The sequence below is a fragment of the Equus caballus genome, chromosome 4, assembly GCF_041296265.1.
Source record: "Equus caballus isolate H_3958 breed thoroughbred chromosome 4, TB-T2T, whole genome shotgun sequence".
Lineage (NCBI taxonomy): Eukaryota > Metazoa > Chordata > Mammalia > Perissodactyla > Equidae > Equus > Equus caballus.
The window spans coordinates 97,759,443-97,781,644 of record NC_091687.1 but is presented as its reverse complement, the minus strand read 5'-3'; the positions used below and the strand labels follow the sequence as shown (position 1 = coordinate 97,781,644).

Below are 22,202 nucleotides of genomic sequence, written 5' to 3'. Positions count from 1 at the left end.
ACACATGGCCAACTCAAACATCAGTGGAGTGGGGAAGAATATTCTGCCTCTAGTGAGAAGAACTCTACAGTTACAAGAGAAAGGGCATGGGTGCAGGGAGGGGTGAAGAGTTAGGAAAACTAATGCCCTCTACTCTATATGTTAATTTAAATCTAAAGTCTATTAATTTTATTTGAATTTAACAGAAGAAAGTGAAACTGAAGAAATTACTGAACTTAAAAGAAATGTTTCTTGACCACAAGAGGTGTTAGTTCCTAAAATATTCTAAGTCTTAAAAAAATTATGAATTATGAAAATCATTACAGGTTGAATTCATCGTAGTTTCTGAAATCACATTTCAGTTTTAGACAGAATTGATTTACTCCAAACTATAAGAGATGAACTGTTTAATACTGTTATGTTGCCTTCCTTCTCCCCTTTCCCCACTCCCCAATTTTTGCTTGTACTATTTTTTCTTTGGTTCTAGTTCTCTATTTAAGTGGATTCAATGCCTACGATCTATTCCTCTAGGTGGGTTCTCCATTTTAGAGTTCTTCATTTTGATTCCTTTCTTGGCTAGATTTCATCATTCATACTTTTTTTTTTTTAAAGAAGTGCTCGTGGTGACTATATTTATGAATTATTTCATGTCTGAGAGTGTCTGCCTGTTGTTTTTATGTTGGTTTTTATGTTGGATGTAACATTCTTAGGTCACGCTTTCCACTTCAGACCTTTTCAGACGAGTTCTGTTTCCTCTGGGATCGACTGTTGCTCTAAGGAGAGTCTGAGACCAGCTTGACTTTTTTCCCTCCTTTAAAAGTGATCTGTTTTTATTTTTTCCTTCTACTAGTATGTCTAGACATTTATTCCCTTAAATCTTTGAAGCTCAGAATCTTAGAATATGTCAATGTTGGTTATATTAAAATGATTTTTCCTGGCATATACCCTATCTTTTCAATCTTCAGATTGGATTTTTCATTCAAGTCAGAAATTTTCCTATATTATATCTCTGAATAATTTTAAGTTCCTTTTATTGAGATCTGCACATGAGGAACGTCAATTATGCATAAGTTGGAGAATCTTTGACTTCCATGTCTATCACATTCTTTCTAATTGCTTCAATCTCGTCTTTTCCCACATTCACTATTATCCTAAGTCTCTCTGTGTTGTTAATTTGATTTTTAGCCATGATTATTTTATTATTTTCTTTTCTAATTTATTTAGTATATCTGTAATCATAATATTTTGGTTTTTAATTTATTTCCTTAGCTCTGCAACCTCCCTTTTCATCTCATTTTGTTACTTTATTATCTTATTTTTGAGTTTTTGTTTCATTAAATTAAATCCATATTACGTTGTTCTAAGATGCAAAACACTTGCCAAGAACTGTCTCTCTTATTTGGGTTCCCGCTTCCAGAACTGCAAGACAATACATTTCTGTTGTCTATGCCCACCCCCCCCCCCCGCCCCGGTTTGTGGTACTTTGTTATGACAGCCCTAGCAGACATCTGGCTTCCCTATTTAACATTTCAACCAGCCCCCAGCATGCTCTCTCCCTCTTCTCTGCTTTATTTTTCTTCTTTACAACTTATCCCCATCTGATGAACTGTATAATTTCCTTATTGTTTTGTTTATTGCCTATCTCCTCCACTAGAACGAGGGCAGGGAGTTAGCTATTGTTCATTGATTTCTCTGTAGGGCCTAGAACATAGTAGAAGCTCAATAAATACTTGTTTGTGTATTTTTCTTTGTTTTTTTTTGCTGAGGACTATTCGGCATGAGCTAACATCTGTGCCAATCTTCCTCTATTTTGTATGTGGAGGCCATAGCTTGGCCTCCAATGAGTGGCGTAGATCCATGCCCAGGAACCAAACCTGGACCACAGAAGCACAGCATGCAGAACTTAACCATGAGGCCATGGGGCCGGCCCTCAATAAATACCTGTTGAGTGAATAAATACAACCAGATCTGATGCCTAGCGTATGTTCAGAAATGACCCAGCTTTAGGCCTATTGAGAACTAATGAAATCACATTGACTATTGCTTTACAATTTTTTGGAAAATGTCTTTGGATTGACCCATCCCTTCAGAGAATATTGATGGAGAGCCTACTGCGTGCCCGGTACTGCTCTCAGTAGTAAAAGTACAGCAGTAAACACAACCAAGAGGGAGAAGGAGACTGTAAACCTGGCTTATGATATGATATCAGGTGTGATAGGCGCTGTGAAAATTAATTAGGTAGGGTAAATGTTCAGATAACTATTTCTGCAAAACAAACCGCCCTGAGACTTTATGGCCTACAACAACAATTTCTCTCATCGTCCTTTGGTGGACTGGGCCCATCAGAGGGGTACTTGCTACACGTGGTGCAGTCAGATGTTGGCCAGGCTCCAGGTCATCTGAAGGATCGGCTGGGTTGGACGTCTGACGTGGCTCACCTGTTTGGCTGCTCTTGATGCTGACTGCCACCTGGGAGCTCAGCGGGGCTGTGGACCAGTGCACCTCCCTGTAGCCTCTCCAAGTGGCCTGGGCTTCTCAGCATTGCAGCTCAGTTCTGGAAGGAGCTCTCCAAGAGCAAGTGCTCAAGGAAGCAAGAAGCAGTGGCTGCCAGGGCAGTTACGGGCTGTGCCTGGGACTGGAGCAGCATCCCTTCTACCATATTTTGTTGGTTAAGAAGTTGCAGGGCCCCCCACATTCAAGGGTATGGAGAAAGAACACGTGCGATGGGAGAGATCGCTGCACACCTTTGGAAAACATAGTCCCACAGTAAGGGGATATTAAGTGGTGGGCAAGCAGGAAAGAGAGGTGCTCTTTATAGGGAAGTTCTCTCTGATAAGGTGACCTTTGAGCACAGGCCTGAGGATGGCAAGTACAAAGGCCCTGTGGCAGGAGCATGCTTGACAGGGTGAGGAATGGCTGAAGTGAGGTCGGAAGGGAGCTGTGGAATCTTCACTTATGAGACTCATGAGGGTATATGAGTGCAAGGTCTTACGTTCAGGACTGAATAGCTCACAGATGCCTATGAGCTTTTAAATGGGTGGGAGCCTTTGATGCAGCCCTTGTCGATGACTCTCCCCACACCTGCCTTGGTTCTTGGCCTTTTTCTTCCTCATCCTGAACCCATTGGTGCTCTCTCCTGCAGGTTCGTCCTTTGCTCCTTGATCTCCACCAACCCTGAGGCCTTGTCATTGTACCCAGAAGCCTGCTCCAACCAGGTCACCCAGGTTGTTATCTTTGCTGCTGTGTGACTCGGGACCAGGTGCCCCGTGGCAAGCCCTGGGTGCCCTTGTCATAGTCCTAGTGTCACAGCACTCCTAGGTCAGCACATCAGGGCCCCAGCCCAGAGAGAGGGCAACAGCTCAGAGCCAAGGGGGCCCAAGTGCCCCTTTGCTGGGACTGCTGCCTGTCCTGTCCCCTGCCCAGCTCTGGCTGGGCCCTTCTGGGGGTCTGAGTGCTCCCCATGACCCAACACACTGGCTGGCTGAGTCCTGCTCCACACTATCAATTATCTGGAACCATGACTGACCCCAGCTGGCTCTGTTCTTCCGGCTTCCCCACTGAGGGGCCGCCTGAAGACCGGCAACTGGGAGAGCGGCTGCGTGGCAGTCGAGTGCCATTTTGGGAGCCTGCCTGCTGGGGTTTGGATGTGGCTTTGCCACTCACTCACGATGTTACCTTGAACAAGTAGTTTAACCTTCCTATGCTTTTTTCCTTCAATAGAGGGCTTTTATTGCATCTTTAACATATTTCAAATAGTCTTAAGAATGATTTGCCATCTTGTTATTTCTGTAGCTGGACAGCTCTCAGATCTTTTCTATCAGCCTGCTGAACTGTTCCTTTTCTGGAGAGATACCATCCAACAATGTCCTGTTAGTCTTGTTTTTAACTGTTGTGGCTTGCGGGATCAAAGTAGCAACCTGAATTCAATACAAGTTCAATGCCTTTTCCTTTGAGAACTATCTCATGTCTCTGGGCTTGAAATACTGAACAAGCAATGCCTGGCCTCATTCAAACACTGCTGGTGTGTTTCTCACCCTAGACATTTCAGATTTCCACAGGAGACCCATCCTCCAGAGTGACAGTGGTGATGGGGAAGTGAGCCTACAGACCTCCTCTTGTATTGGAAACCCCACAGAACACTCGATATGTGGCAACAGTGCAAGCCATAGCCTGTTCCTTCCTATTTCCCCACGATTTGTCCACCCAGAGCCCCTTCTTTTTCTTTCCAAGGAGACTGAGTTCTACATCGATGTGATTGAAGTCCCTCTGCAGGGTGCCTATGGGGCCCTTCATAACGCCTGTGTGTCCCTTCCGAGTGATGTCTACATTTTCTGGAATGTCAACAGTTTGGTTTGCCGAGAATCATCTTCATTCTCACAGTAGATGCGGCAAAGAGATACCCCCTCCCGGTGCTTTTGTTTCTGCATCTGTAAAATGGGCATATAATAGTGCTGACCCCACAGGTTTGCTGTAAGAATCCATTGAGTTCATTCATATAAAGGGCTTAGAAGATGCCTGGCCCATGGAAGATGCTAAGTGTTGGCTCTAATTATTTTCCTATATTAGTATCTATGACTCCTTGAATGAAGCTCCAGACCTTTCTGTGCTGCTCTCCAGAGTTAACCCTGTAGCTGGACCATCTCGAGGCCCCGTGTCCACTGGGCCTCGCAGGTCACTGTCCCCACTGTCCTGATAGCCCACCAGGCCCCCCAGCTGGGTCTACTCAGAGAGCTGAGGAGACAAAGTGTAAGATCCATCTTGTGATGAAATTTAGCAAGAGTCCATCTGAATTTCTGGAGGCTGGATCACAGGACCCAATGTAGACATTGGCACCTTTGGAGACAAAGCAGAAGTCTTAGCAATTGGCGAGCTTCAGCAGTGGCCATACAGGTCGGAGCTTTGGTCTAGCTGGGGCCGTGGCAGAACTTCATATGACGCACTGGGTGGGGAAGGGGCAATGTGGTTGGAGGATGCTAAGCTCCCCGGCTTGAGGATCTACTTAGATTGCTGTCTACCAACATGCGCTATTTGGGGGTGCTCACGGATAAGTGGGGGGAAGCAAAGCCTCTCATGCTCCAGACGATGAACGGGCATAGGAGCTTTGTCCCCGTTTGGGGAACAGTGGTCCACTGAGTCAGCCTGATCACAAAAGGGCAGAGAATCAAGGGACATTTGAAGGTTAGAAATAGGCTCTGGTTTCTGTGTTATGTTTTTAAAAATTATTTTTTGTTGTGGTAAAGAAAATCTATAACAAAATTTGCAATCTTAACCATTTCTTTTTTCTTTTTTAAAGATTGGCACCAGAGCAACATCTCTTGCCAATCTCCTCTTTCTTCTTCTTCTTCTCCCTAAAGCCCCCCAGTACATAGTTGTATATTCTAGTTGTAGGTCCTTCTGGTTGTGCTATGTGGGACGCTGCCCCAGCATGGCCTGATGAGCGGTGCCATGTCCGTGCCCAGGATCTGAACCAGCAAAACCCTGGGCTGCTGAAGTAGAGTACGTGACCTTAACCACTTGGTCACGGGGCTGGCCCCTTAACCATTTCTAAGTGTTCAGTAGTGTTAGGTACATTCACATTGTCATGCAGCCAATCTCTAGGACTTTTTCATCTTGCAAAACTGAAATTCTATAGTCGTTCACTCCACTTTTGCCCTTCCCTAGCCCCTGGTAGCCACCAGTGTAGTTTCTGTTTCTGTGAATTTGACCACTCTAGATACCTCATGTAAGTGGACTCATACAGGATTGGTTTCTGTGCTACTTTTGAAAGCCTGGACTTCTTGAAACCTTTGTGATGGCTGTCAATGCATACACCGTCCTCCTACCTCTGTGACCGCTTCTTCTCAGTCTCCCCCTTGGGGTCCCTGCCTGTGCTCAGCCCACAGGCCCTGCCATCCTCCCTACTCAGTCCTTGGCCAGCATGTCCCCCCTTTACACTTCTCCTGGGTGGGCTCCCCAAGCCATGGCTGAAACCAGCTTCTAACAGCTGATGGCTCCTACCTCCCCTTAAGGCTTTATCCTCCATGGGCCTCTGCCCCGAAGCCCTGGCCCCATTAACCTCCTTCCCCTGGCTCTCCCCTGCCAGACTGGAGGTTCAGGGCTCACCACGTTGGACAAACATCAGGGAGATTCTTGTATGGGTTGTCCTGGAGCCATATTTTAAGCAACGCTGCATTGTAAGGACCTTTGTCCTTTGTCTCTCCCACTAGTGTCAGCTCTCTGAAGGCTGCCTGGCTTGTTCCTGACAGCCCAGCCTCACAGACATCAGGAGCTCAGGAAATAGTTGGTGAGCAAGTGAATAAAGGAATCCTAAAACAGCTCAGTAGAAAAGGGAGACCAAGAGAAAGGGTCCAGGTGGTGATGGTGGGCTGAACACATGCAGCTTCTTCCTGAGGAAAGCCCCTAAAACTATAGCAAAGGGATTTCAAAGATAACACAGAAGACCCTGAGGAGAGTAAAGGGCAGCCCTGAGAGGCTGGGTCACAAGTGCCAGTGGGAAAAGCAAAGAAACAATGGAATCCTCAGAAGGTACAGGAACAGGCAGCAGTAGGCAGCTCTGGAAGTGGGGGTGAAGACGAGGGAGGGATCCCTGGGGCCATCTTAGGGGCTCCAAACCACACCACGTCAGCTTACAAGCCTGAAATACAGCCCGCTTACCCAACCGTCTTCCTGCCAGGTACCCAAATTCTTGTCCACACAAGTGCCCTAATCCTGGTGAGCCCTCGGTTTCCCAGGACTCTCTGTACCCACTGTCTGCCTCACAGGGGCTCTGAGCACCCTCTGACCTGGAGACCCTGTTTGGAATATCTCATCCTGGGAGCCTTCATCTAGAAGCGGCCATACCGCCCTTCCCTTATTCAGCTAGGTTTGTGCTTAATACCCAGCTTTTCAAAACTCAACAATATTTAGTTAGGTATCCATATTTAAGTGGTTAAACCATTTTAAAAATAAGAAAACGATTAGCGTAAAAATCAGCCAAGTGATTCCCTCTTTGGGGAGAGGAGGAGGATGTGACTGAGGAGGGACACATCTGGGGCTCTGTAGTGAGTTGAGCTGTATCCCCCCAAAAGGTATATTCAAGTGCTAACCACCAGTACCTGTGAACGTGAACCTTATTTGGAAATAGGGTCTTTGCCGTTGTACTCAAGTTAAGATGGGGTCATACTGACTGGATTAGGGTGGGCCCTAAATCTGTGAGTGGTGCCTTCATAAGAAAAAGGAGAGGGAGGTGTGAGGTACAAACACACAGGGAAGAAGGCCATGCGACTATTGAGGCAAAGATTGAGGGATGCAGCTACAAGCAAAGGATTGCTGGGAGCCACCAGAACCTAGAAAAGGCAAAGACTCTCCTTAAGAACCTTCAGACACCTTGATTTCAGACTTCTAGCCCCCCAGAACTGCGAAAGAATAAATTTCTGCTGATTGAAGCTCCCGGTTTGTGATCATTCGTTACAGCAACCATGGGACTACAAACCCTAAAGCTTTCCTAATGCCATATTTCTTAATCTGGGTCATGAGTACATGGAGATTGGCTTTATTATTGTTTTTAAACTGTACATATATGTTTTATACACATATATGGTTTCACAATAACAAAAATATAAGCAGCAGCAAAAAAGGAACATCTGGCGATGTCTGGCTTTGAAGATGAGTTTGGGTTGGGCACCTTTGGCTACGGGTTTGCTTATGTGTGCCGAGATCACGGCAGGTCTGCGGGTCACATGCAGGAGGGGACTTTCTGGGGCCGAGCTTGAATGTCATAGATAATGGGATACAGCAAATAGCAGAGGGAGTGTGAAAGATTCGTGTCTTACAAGTGGACATTTCATGTGATCATGGACCAGACACCATCCCAGCAGGTGCAATGGCAACATGAAGATGAGATGCCCCTCCTTCCTGGGTGCAGCAGGATGTGCCCCCTCCCAGAGAAGGTTCTGGACTGAGAAGCTTAAGTGGAGAGGCTGTCTGTGGGGCGGAGGGTGCAGGCGTCCCTCAGAAAGCTCTGTGGGGGCCTGACTGACCTGCACACTTGGGTGGAAGGCTGCCAGAGGGTTACCTTCTCACACCTCATGGGGGACGTTTTGGGAATAGCTAAACAAAGCCCTGTCCACCTCAAGTGGGCAAAGTGTGAGGAGCCCCACCATCTCCAAGATGCTCATTACAACCCTGGGCCACACCTGGCTCTCTGTTGATGACCCTTGGAGCTTCCAGGAGGAAGGCCTCATCAAGGGCCAGAAGGAGCTCCCTCAAGAAACGGATACAGACAGAGGAGCCAGTGGTAGGAGAGAATAACCCACCCATCCCTGGTGCCATGAGACTTCCTCTCAACAGGCTTCCTGCAAAACCCCGTTGGCTTCGTGAAAACTGACCTCTGGAGGAACATTCCTCCGCCAGAGGCATCAGGACTGTGTGATGCCTCCGTGATTTTTCTGTTTGGTTCCCTGCCTTGTAGTTAGAGGAGATAACAGCCATCCCAGGAAGTCTCAATAAATGTATATTGTTTCAGCTGAAAAAAAATCTTTTTAAAGGATGGGAAAGTGAATATTGAACACCTTATGGAACTATCCTAAACAAACAGACGCTGGTTCTGAACATAAGATAAAAGTGCGCTTTGAAAAGTGGGGAGAGATGGGGGAAAATTACTTTATATCTCCCATAAAACTGTGTTAAGTTCTGTTTAATGGATATTCTGGGAAAAGGCTATAATTCCTTGAAAAGCTGGGCTGCCCTGCAGCTGAAGCCAAGTTGTAAAACTGTTCGGGATGTAGAAAGGTTAGTAAAGAGACCAGCCGTCCGGTCATTTCTAACTATCGGACGGGAGGGGTATTTGGAATGGTTTAAATGCTGGCTGCCGAGGAAACCAATGATCGGAAAAACAACGTCATGGGGCTTTTTATATGGCCCACTGGTATCGTGATGCAATGTGATTATTTTTCTGACTTTCTGTTTTTGCAACAGGAAAAGGAAGAAACGAGGGAATCGGAGGAGTGCTCAGATGCCTAATTACCAGTGCTTCTCTCAGATAAATTATAAACAGGCTGTTAAAGAATTCTCTTGCTACAGCAGAGAAACAAAGCAGCCTTTAAACACTTCACATGTCAACGTGCCCTAATTTCAAAAGCGCTAGAGCCATGTATAACCCCAAAGATAATCTTTTTCTCCAAGGAATGATTAAGCAAAGTTTAAAAAAAAAAAAAAGTAACCCCAAATCCCCATTCCTGGGCCTGTGGCAGACATCATCAATCAATCAAGGCAGATTTTTCCATGGAACCCAAACACTGCCCCAGAATTCCTCTCAGCAACGTGTGCCTGACAGCTACTATAAATAGCTGAGAATCAGCACGTGAGCTGAGCCAACTAAGAAGGCACTAAACTACCGTGGTTAAAAGTGTAGTCTTTGGAGCCACAGCTCAGGTCAGCTACCTAAGCTTTCAGATAAGTTTCCTTACCTGAAGAATGCAGATAATAGACCTATCTCACTGGAGTGTTGTAAGGATCCGATTCATCACCACACATAGAGAGTTTAGAATAAGACAAACAGTAAATACAGTTGTCCCTTTGTATCCGTGGGGGATTAGTTCCAGGAGCCCCTAAATTCACTGATGCTCAAGTCCCTTATATAAAATGGCATAGTACAGTGAATACAGTCGGCCCTCCGTATTCACGGGTTCCACACCCACAGATTCAACCAACTTTGGATAAATATTTTTATTTTTCCAGAATAAAAAGTTGAAACAGATCATTTACCATTTAACTCTGGAGGAAGAACTAGATTAAGGTTTCCCATTAGTAATCCATGAGTTGAAGATTAATTCAATAAAGATATATTTACCAACTATTATATGCCAGACTATGTATAAAATGTTGGGAATTCTGTGGCTAGTAAGACAAGGAAGGCACTAATTTTACCTATGTGATATAAATAAATCTTGCTCAAAGTTAACATCCTTTGAAAGATAAAGATATGCTGATGAGTTATTGGTTTATATTCAGTTGTTTTACATCAAACTTCTATTTAATAGAAAAAGAATAATTGAGAAGGTAAGTGGCCAATTAAATATGGAAACTTCAACCTCATTAATAAAGAGGGAAACAAATTAATATAACAATGAGGTGGTGGTGGGGAAGATGAGAGAAATAGAAGGTTAACCTAGGCATTCAACATCCAAATGTAAGGAATTTCAGGAAGAGAGGGAAGAAACAAGAGGAGAAAATCATGAAAGAAATAATTTAAAAATATTTCCAGACCTGAAGGGCAGGTGTCTCTAGATGTAAAGGTCCACTGAAGTGCACAGCAAGATGAATGAAAAAGACCCGTACCAAGCCATGTTATCATGACACTTCTGAAACCCATAGATAAAGAAAAGGAAACCAAACAAAACAGGATGGGGGCTGGGGATGGTGGAGACTAATTATATGCAAAGAAACAGGAGTTAAAATGATACTACGTTTTAACCTCTAATTTTATACCCAGCCAATCTATCAATCAAGCATGAGGGTAGAACAAAGATGTTTTCAGACTTCATAGACTTGAAAAATATACTCTGTTAAAGGATAGTTTTTGTTAAAAAAAGGGTAAAATCATGACTTTCACACATATAAAATGAATGTGTACTAAATATCTTACTTAACTCATTATTAATAAGGGTGTAGAGAGATGTTACAGCCAGCTTAAAGAAGTCAAAGAAGCACAAACAGATGCGAAACTGCCTTTTTGTATGGGGTAGGGAGAGAACATGGGTTATTCATTTGCACTGCTTTCAGTTATCTACAATTTATAGTTATGAAACAGCTCAAAGGCAATGAGAGGTACAGACGCCCCATAAAATCAAACTCAGGTAACTTGAGAGGATGTGCTCAAAACAATGCATAGTTTTTCACGGAAGCACACTCCCAAGTGACTTTCATTAGGACACTACTAGGAATACGTTTCATCAAAAGGAGAGAGTAAAATAAAAAGAGAGAGAGAGAGAGACATGGAGTCCCCTAAACAGGCAATAGGGTATCCAACACTGGAGGGTGTGAAGAGAAGTCCCAGGCCTACAGCTGAGCATTAAGCCAGAGCCCCACCAGCTCTGAGTGCAGGAGGAAGGAGGACTCCTGAGGGGCTCCGGGAAAGAAGAAATGGAACTGATGTGCTTGAGCATATGGAAAACATCACAGAAAGACCTTTGGCAGAGATGTTACAGCTTTTAGAGAACACTAATGGTAAGTAATAGAAAATAAAGTGAATAAAAAAATGAGTCCATCATTAACTTTAGGACTACTGGAGGGGTGCACAAAATGGAGCTAGGTAATACTTACCTGGCTCAGGAGTGAATAATATGTAGTCATTAAAATGTAAGTACCAACTATTTATTCATCCAAAAAGTGCAATAAAGCCATGTTGGGATGATGGAGGTGGGGTGATGGGTATACTTGTGGGAGAGCTAGGGACTTATCCACCAAAGTATGTGAATAATGTCTACAAATGATAAATGAAGAAATAGCAGTAGAAGCGTAGTATTCATAAATATGGAGATAAATACCAGAGAAAATAGCCGGAACAGCTGCCACTGGCTGCCTCTGGGAAGTAGGTCCTGGTGGTATGAAAGCTTAGGGCAGGTAACTGCTGTTTTTCATTAAAAACTATGTACATACATATACACGTACAGCTACACATATATTTATTAAAATAAATTGGAAAAAATTATTACACCTAAAAAAGGCACATATTGTTAAGTGCTGGTGAGGTGTGGGTGATCTCAGACACTACTGGTAAAGTATACCTGGGCACAGGCTTTTTGGAAAGGTCGCTTGGCAGAATCTAATGACATTTTCCGTGTACGTACCCTTTGGCCCAGCAGTCATACTGCTTGGCCTTTATCCTCAGAGAAACACTTGCATGTGTGCTCAAAGAAGCATGCCTAAGGATGTTCCTTGTTGTTTATAAGATGACAAAACATGATAATACTGTGTCTGTCCAATTGAAGGGCAGTGACAGACAGTACAACGGCAAAACCAAAGTCTGGTTTTATACTGTGTGTTCACACGAACCATGTGTACCATGGACTGATTAGGCAATAGCTCTCCAACAACTTGTTCAGTGAAAAACACGAGTTGCAGAACAACGTTAATGTTGAAATTGCAATCACACCCACACAAAATGAAACAGTGTATTTTTTGTATGTTCACATAAGCGTGTGCGTGGAAAAGTTCTGGGAGCGTACATATGCAACTAAGAACAGCCATCAAGTGGGGACTTCATATCTGTACTATCCTTTCGGGGGACGCGGAAAATGCAAATCTATTTTTTAAATTAAACACATTTTTAAAAATTTTGGTAAAATACGCATATCATACGTTTACTATCTGAACCATTTTTAAGTGTACAGTTCCGTGGCGTTAAGTACATTCACATTGTTGTGCAGCCAGTCTCCAGAACTCTTTTCATCTTGCAAATCTGAAACTCTCGTACCCTTTAAACAACAATTCCCCTTCCTCCCCACCCGCCGCGGCCCCTGGCAACCACCGTTCTACTTTCTTTCTCTGACTTTGTCCACTCTAAGTACCTTATATAGGGACTTTGTACGATGTTTGTCCTTTTGTGACTGGCTTATTTCACTTGGCATAATGACCTCAAGGTTCATCGATGTTGAAGCCTGTGTCAGAATTTCCTCCCTTTTTAAGGCTGAAATGTAGTCTTTTTTATGAGAATGTACACCTGTATGTTCAGTGAAATTAAAAATAAATAGAGCCAGCCCTGATGGCCTAGTGGTTAAAGTTTAGCACTGTCACCACTTCAGCAGCCCAGGTTCACTCTCTGGTCGTGGAACCACACCCCCTGTCTGTCAGTTGCCATGCTGTGGTGGCTGCTCACAGAGAAGAACTAGAAGTCTAGAAGGACTTACAGGTAGGATATACAACCATGCACTGGGGCTTTGGACAGGGGAAAAAGAACAAAAGGAGGAAGATCGGCAACAGATGTTAGCTCAGGGCGAATCTGTCCCTGCAAAAAAGAAAGTGGATTTATCATTAAAAAAAATAAAAGGAATGCGGCACTAACTTATAAAAAATATAAATAATAAATAAAATAAAATACAATTTTTGAAAGAAAAAACAATATACACTTAGAAAAATAAAGGAAATAGGCAAAAATATTATTTATTTCTGGGTCAGGCAATTATGGTCATTTACATTTTCTTTCATGTTATTTTTTGTTTAGGTCATATGTTATTTTAACACTAGAAAAAAATGCTAAAACTAGAAAGCAAGAAAGTGTGCTGATCTGGTTTAGGCGTGTCACCCCGGGAAGCCCTGCCATTTGGAAAGAAGCACCTGACTTGGCACCTTAGGGTGTGGCTGGTTGACTCTGGAGAGAGGAGTGGATTGTGCACATGGCCCACTCCCAAACTGGGGTTATAGCCCTTAACCATGTAGAAAGATGCTCAATCTAACTCATAATGCACAAATGACAATTTAGAGTACAACGGAGGGGCCGGCCCCATGGCTGAGTGGTTAAGTTCGCGTGCTCTGCTGCGGCGGCCCAGGGTTTCGCTGGTTGGGATCCTGGGTGCGGACCTGACACGGCTCAACAGGCCATGCTGAGGTGGCGTCCCACACGCCACAACTAGAAGGACCCACAACTAAAAATATACAACTATGTACTGGGGAGCTTTGGGGAGAAAAAGGAAAAAAATAAAATCTTAAAAATAAATAAAGTACAACGGAGTTCTATTTTTTGTCTATCAGTTTGGCAAAGTTTGATACTATTTTGTTGATGAAGCTTTGACAAAACAGGTGGTCTCAGACATTGCTTATGGGAGGGCAAATTGGTTCAATCTCTACGGAGAGCAATAGCCATCAAAATTACAAACGCACCTGCCCCTTGACGCAGAAATGCCAATTCTAGTCATTCATCTAACAGATAAATGCATGGACAAAATTTTGTATATACAGAGATATTTGCTGTGGCGTTGTTTATAATAGTGAAAGTTTGGAAACTGGTTAAATATATTGGCAGCTGGTTAAATCCATTTCTGTTGTTTAAGCCACACAGCCTGCGTTGTGGAGCTGTGGTGGCAGTGGGGGGCGGGGGTGGGGCAGGAATGGAAGGAGGATTTGCATTTATTTCACCGTATAGCATTTTGTCTTATGTTCCGTTTTAGGACAAAATGCCATACAGTGAAATAAACGTGCTCTGTGCCTCAGTTTCCTCATCTCTAAAAAGGAGATGATGATTCTAAACTCCTAGGGTTACTGTGAAGATTACATGAGCCGATCTACGTAAATGCTTAGACCAAAGCCTGGCGTAGAATGAGCACTGTACAAGTTCATTATCCAAGGTACCATATGTAACAGAGGCGGGGCTTGCAGATTCCCCTAAGGGATGGGGTCATCAGCCATGATGCAGGAGGGTCTAGCAGTCAAAGTTCAGGCCACTTGGAGACAGACAATAGGTTGTCAGAAAAATCAGATCAAATGGGAATACGTCATGATCTCCAGCCGAGACAACACAGGACCACGGGCAGGCCTGGCAGCCTGTAACATAGGTGTCTGTCCAGAGAGCATCACATGCTGGTCTTCACACCCTTGTGAGGATCTGAGCTAGGCCTGTGACTTGCTTTAGTCAGTAGCACGCGGCAGCGGGAACTGCTCTTTAAGAAGACCTGTACAACCACACCGAGGGTGTAAGTCTCGACTAAGCCAGCTCCTCCATCAAACCCCTAGACAAACGGCTGAAGAAAGAAACAGGAGAGGACAAAGGAGTGTCACTTCCTTTAAAGGAGCTTTCCTGAGAGTCCCTCACACTTCTGCTTACATTTCATTGGCTAAACCTAGTCATAAAGCCACACCTAGCTGCAAGGGGAGTTGAGAAATGAAGTCTTACAGCTGACAGCACTGCCACCCTGAATAAAATAAATTCTATGGGTGATGAGCATGTTCTGGAACTAGATAGTGGTGATGGTTGCACAATCTTATGAATGTATTAAATACTGAATTGTATACTTTAAAAGGGTGAATTTTACTACAATTTTTAAAAATTAGACTTCTGTTACTAAGAAATAAGATGAAAATGAATATTGGAGTAGGCAACCAGCAGGCTTATCATAGCTGCTTTTTAATTGCAACCACTTAATTGTGTGAGGTCTCTTTTGGCTGCATGGCACCAGGACGCGGGAATGGGACCCAAGACTGTGCAGCCTGGGTCATGTGCACACCCTGTAGTGGGGGCCGGGGTCTGTGTCTAGAAGCTAGGGGGGAGTGGGTGCTGGGTAGACATACAATAATCGTCCTGACACTTGTCGTTAGGATTTACCTGTGACTCTTCCTTAAAGGGAGGCATCCCTGGCTGGTACCCAGAGGGGCGTGGGATTACTTCCCCTTACCCGAAGCAGCCTGGTCACAATGGGCTTTGGGACCAACAAGTATCCTTTGGAGGTCAGGCTATAATCCTCACTGAATGCAGAAAAAAATGAACTCGTGACCCACTGACCAGTTTCCCGGGGGCAGTTGTAGAAAGAGCTCCATTTTCACCTTCCTCATTTCATGACCATTTTTTCCCCATTGTTTTCCTAACCGTCCAGGCCAAGCCAAGTGTTTGCTTTTGAACTTGATCAGTTTGCTCTTTGGGAGCCGCACCCCGCACTGAGGGTTGCCCTGTCCCTGAGAACACCAGGGTGAGTTTTGTCCAGATGGGTCTGCATTTCCTCTGCACCCCAAAAATGAAGGGGGTGGTTTCCCAACTTTCATGAAATTTTACCTAGGAAAGAAAGGGGCGAGCCCAGTGCAGAGACCAAAGCGGGTGTCACTAGAAAGCGGCTGAGCCTCCTGTCGTGCCTCGCGGGTCCCCGGAGGCCTGAGGCCTGCCCGTGTGCCTGAAGCTCAGAAGGAGCAGGGCAGGGATCAGGAGAGAGGGGGGAGGAGAGGGTTAATTCTGTCCAGATCTCTCAACGGGATGAAAGCCTGGTGGAGGGTCTGCCAAGAACGGGTCCAGTTCAAAACAGGAAACCCCAGGGTAGTGATAAATGGACACTTCTCTGTAGATTTTACATGGATCTCTGGGGAAGGTGCTGGAACTGATCTCATTCAACGGTTTTTTACAAATCACATTGAAGAGGAAGTGCACAATGAGCTCTCCAGGTTTGCCAGTGACACTAATCTCTTCCAGGTGCTGAAATGCTAAGGTAATGGGGAAACGCCGCAGGAAGCTCCCGCAGCACTTACTGGGAAAATGGCCCACGAAGGGCCAGAAGGAACCTGGAGTTCTGGGGGAGCAGAGCCAGACTCTCGCAAGCTCCACAAACGTACTTCCCGGGGTCCTGCAACTCCAAGTGTGGTGTGGGCCGTGGGAGAGAGGTGGGGCGGGAGTCCTGGGGTCCCTGCCCTGCCTAGGAGCCCCTGGAACCGCTCACTCCTTCCTGGCCTGCACACAGAAGCTGTGGTTTTCTGGATACCCCGCCTTCACAGAAGTCCTTCAAGAACCGCGGCTTTCCCTCCTTATTCAGTGCTTGGCTCTGTCATCACCTCCACTGGTTCTTTCCTATTCCTGCCAAGTCCCTCCTACCTGGCACATGAGTTATTGACCTTCCTTGGCTTCTGACCTTAACCTTCCTCTCTGCTTGGATAGAGTGTGGTGTGAGTTCAACCTGTCCCACACCCGGATCCTGAATCCTCTGACATCCTTTGGTGTTCCTACCCTTTTCAATAGGCCTGGCCCACTGGACAGCCCCTTCTCCCCCACCCCACTCTCCTCCAGCAAGCATTTGCTAGGAGAACAGAGAAGCCCCACCTTAAAAAAGATTTCTCTGGAATGAGGGCAGATGATCACCCTTCTACTAGTTCTCCGACAGGGGCTTCTCCGTGTCACCTTCCCTGAGGGCCTCATGTCTGCTGGGGTCTTCACCTCAGCATCAGGTGGTTTCTTCAGCTTGTCCTGCTCTTCTTTTCAGATATATAGTTTATTTGATTTCACCTTGCTCTTCCCCTCCCCTCCACCCACCCTCACAAATGGTTCTGATTCTTGTTTCCAGGCACCACAACCAAAGATAACAAAATGTTCTCCTAGTGTTTAATTTCCAGGCACCAGAAACCAACCAGCCAGGCCACCTCCACAGGCTGAGGAGTTTAAAAGTAGAGGATTCATAGGAAAGAGAAAGGCTTCTAAGGCTAAGAGATTTTGCCTCATCCTGCCACATACACTAATTCCTGGATGTTCAGCTGCAGCCTTTTGAGGGGTAAACTTTCTTAAGTTTAAATTATTGGGAGGACAACCAAAGAAACAGTTGATTCCGGCAGGGATTGTCAAGGAGCACAAAAGCACTAGGTGAAAACTAGTTGAGAAACAGGATATTTGCATGGTGCCAAAATGACACCCCAAGGAATTACTTGCTAATCACAAGGGAGAAAAATAACTATAAAATAAAAATCTGTGATCAAGTGACCAAATTTAGCATCATTAATAGAGGAACTACAACACATTACGGAGTTCCTGATGTCACATGAAATGCTCTTGCCCCGCATGGTTAACCTTAACTCAGTCACCCTAATTTCTCAACCTGGGTTCTGGGAAAGAAACAAGCACTCATGAAAGACCTAAGGCATCTGTGTTAGTCAGAATTCTCCAGAGAAACAGAAACAATAGGATATAGATACAGATATAGATTTATATATATCTCATATTATAAATTTTTATGTTATGTATAATATATATAACATAATGTATTTTATATATTTATATTTTATATAATATATAAATATTTATAATATTGTATATTAAAAACACATATAAAATACATATATTATATAAAATATATAAATATATATTACATATATATAAATCCTTTGTATATATAACTCTTAAATATATATATAAATCTTTTATGTATATATATAAATCTTTATAGACATATATATATATATGTATCAAGATTTATTATAAAGAACTGACTCATGTGATTATGGAGGCTGAGCAGTCCCAAGATCTGCAGCTGGCAAGCTGAAGACCCAGGATTGCTGATGGTGTAAGTTGTAGTCTGAGAGCCAGTAGGTTCGAGACCTAAGAAGAACCGATGTTTCATTTCAAGTCTGAAGGCAGGAAAAAAATGATATCTGAACTCCAAGGAAATCAAGTCAATGAGTTCCCTCTTACTAGCTGGAGGGTCAGGCTTTTTGTTCTATTCAGGCCTTTAACTGATTGGATGAGGCCCACCCACACGAGGGAGAGCACTCTGCTTTACTCAGTTCGTGCATTTGAATGTTCATCTCATCCGGAAACACCCTCACAGACACACCTAGAATAATGTTTGACCAAATGTCTGGGTACCCTGTGGCCCAGTCAAGTTGACCCATAAAATTAACCATCACAGCATCCTTCGTATGTAATGAATTAACTTCTCCCCTATGAATACAGAGTGGTTTTAGTATAAATAGTCATTCAATATTTCCATGTTTTGTGCTTCAGATGAGGGACACCAGTTGAAAAAGCCCAGTTTAGAGGAAATAAAGGGATAGAGGAACAAGTTAAACGGCACCACAAGGAAACAATCAGAAAAATCAAGAATGTGGGTTATTCTACAAAACAACTAACCTAGTTTCTTTAAAAAGTCAATGTAACAATAATAAATGGTGGGGGAGACTATTCTGGAATAAAAGAGACATAACAACCAAATACAATTTGTGAACCTTGTTTGGATTCTGGTTCTGTAAGAAAAGAGTTATGAAATATATTTTGGGGATGCTTGGGGCAATCTAAATATGGACTGGAAATTAGATGATATTAGGAAATTACTGTGAATTTTCTTAGGCATGATGATGGCACTGGTTATTTTTAGGAGGTGCATACTGAAGTATTTAGAGGTGAAATATGATTTCTAAAACATTTTCAAAATTTTAGCAGAAACAATTTGAATGTATATCTGCACATATATAGATAAAGCGAAAATGGCAAAATATCAACAATTATTAAATCTAGGTAGTGGGCATATGGGTGATCATTGTACTGTTCTTCCAATTTTTCTATATGTTTGGACATTTTGTAAGAATAAATTGCTGGGAGTGAGGGTGGGGGTAGTGGACACGATGAATCTGAGGGTCCTTGAATGTATTGCAGGCATGGGAGGGGTTAGTAATGTCAGACTTGGAAAAATCTCTTCATTCTGTGAGGCTCAGAGTAGTGTTTTGGGCTGAATTACGTCCTTTCAAATTCCTATGTGGAAGTCCTAGCTCTCAGTACCTCGGAATGTGACCGTCTTTGGAGGTAGGGCCTTTACAGAGGTAATTAAGGTTAAATGAGGTCATTGGGATAGTGTCCTTATAAGAAGAGGAAATTTGGCTGTGGGCTGGTAGAGAGAAAACATATGCTACGGACTAAATGTTTGTGTTCCCCCAAAATTCATGTGTTGAAGCCTTAACCCCCCGGTGTGTTGGTATTTGGAGATGGAGCCTGTGGGAGATAATAGGTTTTAAATGAGTTTATGAGGTTGGGCCCTGTTATGGATTGAGTGTTTGAGTCCTCCAAAATTCACATTTTGAAACTAAAACTACATACCCCTCAATGTGATCATATTAGGAGGTGGGGCTTTTGTGAGGTAATTAGCATTAGATGTGGCCATAAAGGTGAAGCTCTCATGAATGGGATTAGTGCCCTTGGAAGAGTCATAAGACAGCTTGATTCCTCTGCTCTGCTGTCTGCCACATGTGGGTGCAAGAAATTGGCAGCCCGCAACCCGGCTTCGGCGGCTCCAGGAGTTTCTTGGCCTTTGGCAGCGTAACTCCAATCTCTGCCTCTCTCTTCACATGGCTTTCTCCTCTGTATGTTTCTTTGTCCTCTCCTCATCTTGTAAGGACACCAGTCATTAGTTTGGGTGCACCCTATATCCATGATGATTTCATTCTAATGTCCTTAACTAATTACATTTTCAAAGATCTTGTTTTCAAATAAGAACTTCACATTCTGAAGTTCTGCGTGGATGTGAATTTTTGAAGGACACTATTCAACCCACTACACAGAGCTATTTTAGTTGCAAATTACAGAAAACCCCATCTAATTAGCTTAAACAAATAAAAATAATTATTGGGACAATTAACAGAAAAGTCTAGGAATATATGGAACATCAAGATGGCCTGAACAAAGAGCTCAGTTTCTCTCTTTCATTCAGATCTGTCTTTTGCTGTGTTGGCCTCATTCTTATGCTTTCTCTTGTGGCTTCTGGTAACTTCAGGCTCACATCATCCTTATTGGTAGCAATCCTAGCAAAAAATATCTAGTACCTCTCCCCGAACAGTATCAGCAAACACCTCGTGCATACCATTGGCTTTGATTAGGTTTCATGGCCACCTCTAAACCAATCACTGCAGCCAGGCCTGAGTCTATACTCCAGCTCTAGAGCTGGAGTAGATTCAGTTCCACTTAAAGCACACAGACAGAGGATGACGGAGGGGTTCTCCCCAGGGTGAACTTGGGGGACTATTACTAGAAGTATGACTGAGTGCTGGGTAGTCAGAAATGTAGCCATCCACTAGGATGTTGGTCTTCCTCCATAGTCCAAGAGCTCCTGGAAGGTAGCAATTCTGGTTTTCACATCTGTATTCCAGGGCCCTGGAAAGCAACAGACCCCTGCATAAATATTTGCTGAGTTGTTTTGAATTTTTAACATGATTGAGTCTCTGAGGGCTTTATCCACTATAAATCTGAGACCCAGTTCCTGAACCAGGGTGAGTGCACCCCACCGAGACATTGCCCTTTGTAAAACCCTATCTGAGTAGATGAGTTGGCCATCTGTTGTAAAACCATTCTTTAAAATTTCGATGAAAGGGAACTGAGAAAAAAGGCTCGTGTTTGGGTCAACATGGCAGGAAAGAAACACAAGTGGTAGGTGAAACTGAGGAACAAAGAAATACCTCTCCACCTCCTCACTTTGTCTCTAGTACACACACAAATGTCCACGTCCACAGGGATGGAGTATTGTTACTGTCACATACCCTGGAAGCCTGGTGGCAAAAGTAAGATTCTGATTTTAGGTATACATCATCCAGTGGTTTAGGCCTAAAGTGTTGTGCCTTCAACACCCGCAGAGGGGCCTTGTATCCCAAGCACCAGAGAGCCAATGCCCAGGGGGTGAAATCAGACAGCCCTTTAGCTAGATGAAGCTGGACTCAGTAACCACACTGTGGAGTTTAATTTGCTGACCTAGATGTAGCTTGCAGCCCACAAAACCTCATACCACAGCAAAGCTTTTCTTGTGCTGAGACAGCTGGCTGAGTGTGATGTTGCAATGACTCAATTCGAGTAAAGAGTCTGAAGAAATTAGGGGCAGGGCTATAGCCCTAAGGCCACAGCCCCAAGAGACCTTCCTGTTTATTCCAGGGTGAGAGAAGAGGAACCTTCTGTTCACGAGAACTGGTGTTTCATCAGAAGGGATGAGGCTGAGGCTTTGGGTTTGAGCTGTGAATACACAGTCCACACATGATGCCCAGACAATTATACTTAGACTGATCATTCAGACTTAACCACACAGGCCAAAAGCATTTTTAGAAAATAGTCTTCAAACTATGTGAATCAAGTCATATTCCTCCTTGACTTCCATTTCAAAATCGGAACTGGGTTCACATGAGGAAGCCTACTTCAATAAAACGAGTTGAAAGCTGTGAGTTCTGAGGACTTCTCATTAAACACAGCAGATTGAACATGTGCATATGCCTTGGCCTAGTCCCAAAACCCCACTAAAATGTGAGTAAAGAGACTTAAAAAAAAAAAGCGTACATTCACAAGAGAGATAAGAGCAGAGAAAGGGATCAAAAAATCCTAGCTCAGGGCTGGACCTGTGGCCTAGTGGTTAAGTTTGGCCTGCTCCTTTTTGGTGGCCTGGGTTTGGTTTCTGGGTGCGGACCTACACCTCCTGTTGGTGGCCATGCTGTGGTGGTGTCTCACATACAAAATAGAGGAAGATTGGCACAGATGTTAGCTCAGGGCAAATCTTCTTCAAGCAAAAAGAGGAAGATTGGCAACAGATGTTAGCTCAGGGAGAATCTTCCTCAGCAGGAAAAAAAAAAAAATCCTAGCTGAAGCCTATTGATGTTTAAGAGAACTAAATTTACTTCGGATATATTTCCCTATTGTGAAATATATAACTAACACTAAATTGTTAGACATTGTTACATTGATTGGTGTTCACTGACACACTTGCCATCTTTGTGTGAGTGTGTGTATGTGTGTGTTGTGTTGGTTGATTTAATTTTATATAAAT

The 22,202-nt window shown here is 43.8% G+C and overlaps 1 pseudogene; it reads right to left on the bottom strand.

Moving 5' to 3' along the window:
* Nucleotides 1–3,759: 3,759 nt before the first annotated feature.
* On the bottom strand, nt 3,760–4,329 carry LOC100066019 (large ribosomal subunit protein uL6 pseudogene; annotated as a pseudogene).
* Between the last annotated feature and the right edge of the window lie 17,873 nt (nt 4,330–22,202).